The sequence below is a fragment of the Eurypyga helias genome, unplaced genomic scaffold (genome assembly GCF_000690775.1).
Source record: "Eurypyga helias isolate BGI_N326 unplaced genomic scaffold, ASM69077v1 scaffold975, whole genome shotgun sequence".
Lineage (NCBI taxonomy): Eukaryota > Metazoa > Chordata > Aves > Eurypygiformes > Eurypygidae > Eurypyga > Eurypyga helias.
The window spans coordinates 28,543-37,304 of NW_010249324.1; positions in this window are offsets into that span (position 1 = coordinate 28,543).

The window sequence follows — 8,762 nt, forward strand, 5'->3', positions numbered from 1 at the left end:
TAGGTTATATTATAACGACAGACATGTCTGCGTAAGTAAAGATAGAATATCTGCCCTTTTCTTTCTCTTAAAATACACTAAAATCAAGCATTATAGTAATTTTTTTATTGACTTGGCAGAGGCAGTTCCTCACCCCAAAGTTGAAAGAAATGTAGCTTTTTACTACCAGGCATTTTTCTATCTCCACACAAAAAGACTAATCCTTTCAAGCTCTGCTATCTTACATTAGTCAACCTGAGAGCCAGCTCAGCTAATACCATCAAACTTAACCTGCAAGAGCCTTCATCAATAGCGCATCTCCACAGCTCACCCTACCAAGTCAGTTCTAATTCTTTACCATCAACCTCCTGTACCAGGGGCATCAAAACCTCTGAATCTGGTACAGACTAGAAGCTGTGAGCAAAGGGCAAGGATTTGATTACCTACAGTTAAAGCAGCTCTGACATTCAGTGCTACTGTTCAGCTGTAAACAAAAATAAACAAGTAAACTCACACCCTTTCTAATTAAAAATTGTGGTTCTTTTCACAAATAACTCTTCTCCTCCAGATCTGCATGTCCATTTACAGTTAGCGTATGCACCACTAGCAGAAGGAACAGAGAGTTGCAATACCCCTTTGACCTTTAGACAACAGAGAAAAAGCAGTTTCCTCCCTAAAACAATTCACATCATCATACCAAAACAAACGTGCTTAGAACACAACAGAAATACCTGACAGTGTTCAACTATGCAATCTCTAGCTTCATCACATGGGCACCCGATGTACTCAAATCATTAGTAACAGCTTTTTATTGGACAAATCACCCCCAACAAAGGTACAAGATCATTCAGAACTTTGCACTAGCCTAGGTCATACAGAGCATGCATATAAATTCATATGATATCAATGATGTGCATGCAAAACCTCCTGCCTTCATGGAAGGGCACAACACAGAAATACCAAGTTTTGGAACAAATTATTTTGAAATTGCATATAAAGAGGATGATTTGGTTTTAAACGTATTTCAACTGAGGCAGCAGTTTGGGAAAGTTTAAGCTAATGAGTAGAGACAGAAAATGAGGTATTTTGGCCTTACAATTTTCCAGTAGGTTATCAGGTGAGTATAGGGGTACATCATCAACATACTGTTTACACACAGTTCTGTGCAGCTACAACAGATCTAAGGGAATTATTTATGATTACAGACAACTGACAAAGGTTTGGATGCCTACCGAATAAGGGAGGGCCATTTTAATGGGATTAAATATGAAGTTACTCCTGAAAAGTGAGGGTGCTAATCCTTGCACCAATTTCAGATACTTCCTTTTGCATTGCATTAAAACATTCTGTACTCCCCCAACATTCTTCACCAGCTCTACTTTGTAGTTAGTGGAGTAATACCCTACATGTGTTCAGGGTCTTGTTCATGATCACACAAGTATTTACAGAGCTCATCTAGCACAAGGGTGAAACAGCAGCATGGGACTTAAAAGAGGAAAAGAAGGCCAGTAAAGTATGTTGACATGCTGATACCTGTTAGCACACAACATTAAAAAGCTTTCACAAGTAGAGCTAACATTACACCTGTTTTAGCTAATTAAAACATACAGTAGCTACACATGATTACAGGAGGAGTTTTAGGCTAACTGCCCAATCAACTGGGCATTACTTATGAGAGTATTAAAAATACTAATGGAATTCAAATGCTATTGGATGTCACTACGAAAAGTGAAACTTTCACCTCCACAGAGAAAAGCCCTTACAGACAAGGACTCAGAAGTAAAGAGATCCAGTAGCTGCTACAGAGACAGGGAGAAGACAGACCAACGGTCTATTTCCAGATCACCTCTTGGTTCAGTGTCTACACAGATAAACCACTTCCCATCATCCTTAGCTTTCTCCCCAATCCTGCTATAAAACCCATGCCTCACCTTAATGAAGTACTTCAATTTCACTGTAAAAGAACTTTCATTAAGTACTTGAAAAACATCATAAATTCAAGGCATTCCCTCACTCCCTATGCAACAGCAACAAGAACCAGATGGCTTTTACACCATGTAGTCAGTAATGGCATTTCATCTCATCATACACTCGTCTGCCCAGTCACAAAACTTTCATACCAAGAAGCTTCAGAAACAGAGCTTTCTCTACACAACCTTCAAGCTTCTATCAGATTTAACAGTTTGTGCTTTTGAAATCACTAACTTCCTGCACAGCATAGGATATTACTTCTTGTGAGATGTTAACAGGAAAATGAGCTACTCTAAAAAATGAGCAAACTGCAAGGAAAGATAAGGTTTTGCCAAAAAGACCCCACTGCCATATAGAAGAGAAACATATGTATGTCAACAACAAAATGTAAAGCCTCCAAAACAAATGAGATGTTATGACAACTTTCTATTTCAAGGGAATAAAAAAATCACTCAGTGAACAGTTATCTGTTCGATTTAAAGGGAAGGGATGCATTTTACAAATATGTGATGTAAATGCAACTTGCCCATAGCCTGCATCTGCCCAGAGCTTAGAAACACCACACAGTTTTAATTAACTTAAGCAAGTCAGCTACAGAGATTTTGGAGAACACTTCTCACAAGTAAAAATAGTCTACAAAGAAAATCAGGCATTAGACTACTTCCTGCTACAACATCCATTTGTCCGCAGTTATTCAACCTTACCGGATAACATACATTAAAATGTACGTCAAGGTTAAATCTGCTACAGAGCAGCGGCTGAACGCTCCGACTATATAAAGCCACAAGTGCCACGGAGCGGGGCGGGCAGCCCAGCATTCCAGCTGCCTAGAAATCCTCAAAGAGATCAGCAGTGCTGGCCTGTCTGAAGGCCCGTCTAAATGCTACATGTCCGTACAGACAGTAGTAGAAACTCTACACTTGGCAAGAATGGGAGTCTAGAAGTTCACCCTGGAAGAATACTCTGCAGCAACATGCTCCTCAGCTCCTCACAGGGATGTCATTCCCTTTGCTTTGGTGACTTCTCTCCTCCAGCAACCGACTGCACACGCCCGGGTTGAGCTGTCGGACAGTAAAACAGCTGCCACAGAGACTTGAAAGGAGAGGCGATCAGGGAGGAAAGCAGCAGCTCGCCACAAAGTGCATTCATGAAATCTTTAGTAGGTTGATGGGAAAAAGTGGTGGGCACAAGGTCATTTTGACTTGGACAGAAGCCTCTTGCTCAGAAAAAATAGGAATGGAAGTGTATTTAGGCCCTGGAAAGCACTTAACCACTGCTAGGCTAGAGTGTATGTAGCCTGACTATCAGCACAGCTTATTTTGCTAATCTGCAAGAAGTCTGGTCTTTACACAGAAATACCTGGAGAACCTTTGAAAAGGCCTTTGAAAGCTGTGTCCAACCACCTATTGTGATAAACGAATGCAACAAAACAATAAAAGTTGCTAATCTAACTAATGATTTATTAGTGTCTGGTAAGAGAGAGATTTTCTTAAGGGAAAATTTTATGACTATAAAACCACTTCCCTGTATTACACACCTCTCCAAACATCAAAGCCCTGTACTGCTGTGAGAATGCTGTACAAAACCAAGTAATTCATCATAACAAGACAGAGGCCCAAGCTCAAACTTCATCACCTCGAGCAGACTTTATGTGGAATAAAGCACCAATGTTGAGAGTCTATCTTTCCTTCCTAGATTCACTGCCCTTGAGGCATCTGGATTCGCTACAGATCCCCTTGGCAGACCACAACGTAACTAATTACCTTAGCATTACTTCTGGGCACACGTGGGAAGTGCTTTAACCTTCCTTCTGCGATGCTGATCTGTGCAACCTACACGGTTCAACAGACAGAAGCTTAAAGACTTACTAAAGCTAAGTGACAACTAACAGCCTTATTCTCCTCTAGCACACTACCATGCACTGTACAATCCACTTTGTAGTCACAGTTGTTTTTTAACGTGGCAAAAGAGATTAACTATATTAGAGCCCAGTAGTTAAAATACTTACACCAGAAGCAAGACTTTTAAGGTAAATTCCTCCCTGCTTTCCAAGATTTCACTGCATGCTCATGACAGACTGCGGGTGCTCCGGACTCCTCGGCAACAAAGCAGCATCACTGCACAGCAAATGTAGTAACTGCACGGCCAGGTACTCAACTGTTTTTGACATTGAGCCAGAAGGAGAGGAGTTATTTCACAGATCAAAGTTCTTTAATTTTCTGTTGAAAGCAATAAAGTTGCTTCCACTGACTAGTCTAGATGATATCTAGCAGAAACTGTTTGCATGCTATCCCATGATTACGGCTGGCTTTTTATAACATCCAGAGAAGGTATACTGGAGACAAGGCGACCATAGAGCAATACAATAAACAGACCAGCACAGGAACACCTGGCACAAACACAGTTTTCATTGATGTCAATTTTTATTTCAAGTACATCTCAGAATGGGGCACAGCCCACCCCGTAAGTCACAACCAGACTACATCTTTCTAATTCCCTACATATAAGTGATGCTAGTAATATCCTAATAACTATAAGTCTTCCTTGCTGTAAAATGAGAAGATAATTCCTCCCTAGTGAAAGTAAGTGCCTTATTGTTATCCCACTTATGACAGATTTTTACCCACCAGAAGATTTAGGATATACGCTGTCCTAACTGGAATGGAGAGCTGCTCAGCATCATTGCTCTATGCTGTCATTTAGGACACCTGAAATCCACACACCTAGAAAGCTTCTCTTTTCCCCTATACTTCCAGTTTGGTTTTAGACATACGCAAACTCTTTTTCTTCAAATGTTTTCCTCAAACAGCACATTTTCTGAGCCTACTAAAACTGCCATTCCTCTTTACAAATTGCAGACAGCACTCTAAAAGAAATGTCCAAAACTGGACATAGTACCCCTATCAGCACCCTCTGAAGAGGATAATTGTCTTTGTACCCCCGCTACCACTACAGCCTCAAAAATAATTGCTGATGATTGAGACAAAGTGGTATTAAGAAGCAACATGGTGATCCACAAGATGCAGGACAAATAACCAACTAAGCTATTTTTGTGACTTACAAATGAATTCACATCAGCTTATTCTGATAAACATAGGTCGCTTCAACAGACACTTGCAAGAATGACAGAAACACCTACCACTTAATTTTACACTTATTTCAGTAACATTTAGTGGTATCTTTTTTTTTTTTCCTTCCTAAGTGTGGTGGGTTGACCCTGGCTGGAAGCCACGTGCCCAACAAACCGCTCTGTCTCTCCCACCCTTGTCCTGGGCTCAAATTCATTCCTGCGTTTCTCTAGCTCCTCTCCCCAAGTGGCACAGGGGGACAGGGAATGGGGATTGTGGTCAGTTCACCACACGTTGTCACACGTCGTCTCTGCTGCTCAGAGGGAGGCCTCCTCGCAGTCTTCCCCTGCTCCAGCGTGGGGTCCTTCCCACAGGAGACAGTCCTCCACTAACTTTTCAAACATAAGTCCTTCCCATGGGCTGCAGTTCTTCACAAACTACTACGGCGTGGGTCCCTTCCATGGGGGACAACCCCTGAGGAACAGCCTGCTCCAGCATGGGTCCCCCAAGGGATCACAAGCCCTGCCAGCAAACCTGCTCCAGCATGGGCTCCTCTCTCCACAGGTCCGTATGTTCTTCCAGGAGCCTGCTCCAGCGTGGGCTGCCTACCGGTCACAGCCTCCTTGAGGCATCCATCCCAGTGTGGGGTTCTCCAAGGGCTGCAGGTGGGTCTCTGCTCCACCATTAGGCTCCAAGGATGCAGGAGGGCAGCCTGCCCTCTGACCATGGTCTTCACCAGGGGCTGCAGGGGAATCTCTGCTCCAGCACCAGAGCAACTCCTCCCCCTCCTTCTTCACTGACCTTGGTGCCTGCAGTTGTTTCTCTCACATCTTGCTCTTTCTCCCTCTGCCTGCAAAATCAATTCTTGCGTGTTTTTATTTTTCCCCTTCTTAAACATGTTATCCCAGAGGTGTTGTGACCACTGCTGATGAACTCGGCCTTGACTAGCAGTGGATTTATCTTGGAGCTGGCTGGCAGACAGACATAGGGGAAGCTTCTATCAGCTTTTGACAGCAGCCACCCCCGTAGCACCCCACCACTACCAAAACCTTGCCACGCAAACCCGACACACTAGGGTATTTAAGTTTTTAATACCCTTCACAGCTATGCATACTATGTCTCTTTCACCAATTAGAAGTTAAGAACAGGGTCTCAGAAGCCAAATCAAAACAGACTACTCTATACATCCCATTACTGCAGTTCCACAGAAGCAGGCACCTGACCATGGCAAAACAACTCAGACTCCCTAAAAAAGATCTACATAGACAGAAGAGAGCATCTAGGAGCACATTCATCATTGGGCTTTTCCTATTTATGCAGTCACTACAGATTATGAAGCAGCACTGGAGAGTGATTTGAGGCACTCAAACCAAGGTAGTCCGGTCACTCTTCAGTAAGTGGAGCTTTGGTGCAAAATAAATTTGAGTTAAGGATCCCAAACATTATGACAGCAGTCATTAATGACCAGGCAATAGAAATACAGGGATCTGACTGAATTCTTACATGCCTGTAACTCAGTCTGTCCCACGGCTGAATACTAGCGGCTCCATCAACATGGGATCAAAATGGAAAATAGTCTAGGACTAGAAAAATCCTTTACATTACTGCACAGGTTTTGGCTGGAATAAAGCTTTTGCATTACCTATTAAACTGCCTTTATCTCAACCCATGAGTTTTCTCACTTTTACTTGTCCAGTTCATTCCCTCATTCCACTGAGGGAGGGAGGGAAGGAGGGAGGGAGGGAGGGAGGAAGGGGCTGTGTGGTGCTTAGTTGCTGGCTGGGATTAAACCACAACAACTACAAATATGAAAAACATTTTTATGAAAAGAAGTTATTTGTAATGCATAGCATCCTCTTATTTTCCTATAATCGGCTTGAGTCAGAACACATCTCAAATCTTACGACACCATCTGGTGGCAAAGCTCAAAGAAGATGATTACCAGATGTTGAAAAGAATTTTATCAATTTAAAGTTGATCCTGATCAAATTTAAATTTGATTCCAGATATCTTATGAATTTTGTCTTTACAAGAGAAAAGGCGGGGGGGGATATCAATGGAAAAATACCTCAATTTTACCTCGATGAAATTATCTACAAGGCTTTGTACACTATTTGGGTATGTATTTATATGACAGTGATTGCTGTTATCCTATGTACTGGATATCACAGCCCTGCATAAATTAAGATGCATTTAACTGACACCTCTTCAAAATGTGTGACATGTTTGGACATAAGGATTAGAAGTTACCTGAAGTTAGGTCACAGGAACCACAGTGGCTCAGGTAACTGAGTAACATACTTTGGCTAAAACAAATGACATTCCAAATTGAAAAAGTTAGAATGGAGCACCTATTTAGCAAACTTTACATATAAAAATCAGTCAGTGGTGGAACATATGTGGTGGCAAATATGCAACTGTCTCGTGTTGCTGGTTCAGTTGAAGTCAATCAAGGACTAAAAAAAGATAATAGGTTACTTTAACAGAAGAGACTTCAGGATAGGATTCTATTTTCCAGGGTAAAAAGTTACAAATCCACATTGCATTGGCCCTTAGAAGCTACAATATCCAACACAAATATTGCTGTCCTAATGGGGAGGGGTACTTTCAAACTTCAGCAGAACTATTTACTATATTTTTGCAAGGCTTAAGTGTTTTTTTTAAGGCCAGGATCTATCAGTTCAGCAAAACAGTCAATTAGTTTAATGCAGTAATTGAGGCTTGACTAAAAGAAGTAGCAAATTACAAAAGAACAGAAATAACAGGTAGGCATATAGGGAAAAAAAGCCTCAGCAACTCATGCTGAAAACAAAGCTCATCAAACCTCAACCCTCTTCTCTCTCAGGTCACTCCTCAGAACTCATGTGTTCCACAAAGCTCTTTAAAGCTGCTCTTCAGTAGGCATAGTAGAGATGAAAAGGAAAAGTTCTTACTTGCATGAGACCACTGTTATCAAGTCACTATCAATAAGTTATATTGAAGTATAAACTTTAATCATTAATGTCACTTCTGCCCAATGTTCATAAACTTTTCCAAGTTGAGTCATAGAATGGTTTGGGCTGGAAGGGACGTTAAAGATCACCTAGCTCCACCCCCCTGCCATGGGCAGGGACACCTTCCACTAGACCAGGTTGCTCCAAGCCTCATCCAGCTTGGCCTTGAACACTGCCAGGGATGGGGCATCCACAGCTTCTCTGGGCAACCTGTTCCAGTGCCTCACCACCCTCTCCGGGAAGAATTTTTTCCTGATGTCCAATCTAATCTCCCCACTTTCAATTTAAACCCATTACCCCTTGTCCTGGCACTACAGGCCCTTGTAAAAAGTCCCCCTCCAGCTTCCTTGTAGGCCCCTTCAGGTACTGGAAGGTGCTATAAGGTCCCCCCAGAGCCTCCTCTTCTCCAGGCTGAACAAGCCCAACTCTCCCAGCCTGTCCCCATAGCAGAGGTGCTCCAGCCCTCTGAGCATCTTTGTGGCCTCCTCTGGACTCACTCCAACCAGTCAGTATCTTTCTTATGTTGAAGGCTCCAGAGCAGGACACCGGTACTCCAGGTGGGGTCTCACAAGAGCAGAGTACAGGGGGAAAATCCCCTCCCTCGAGCTGCTGGCCATACTTCTCTGGATACAGCCCAGGATATGGCTGGCTTTCTGGACTGCCAGCACACACTGCCAGCTCATGTCCAGCTTTTCATCCACCAGCACCCCCAAGTCCTTCTCCTCAGGGCTGCTCTCCATCCATTCTCTGC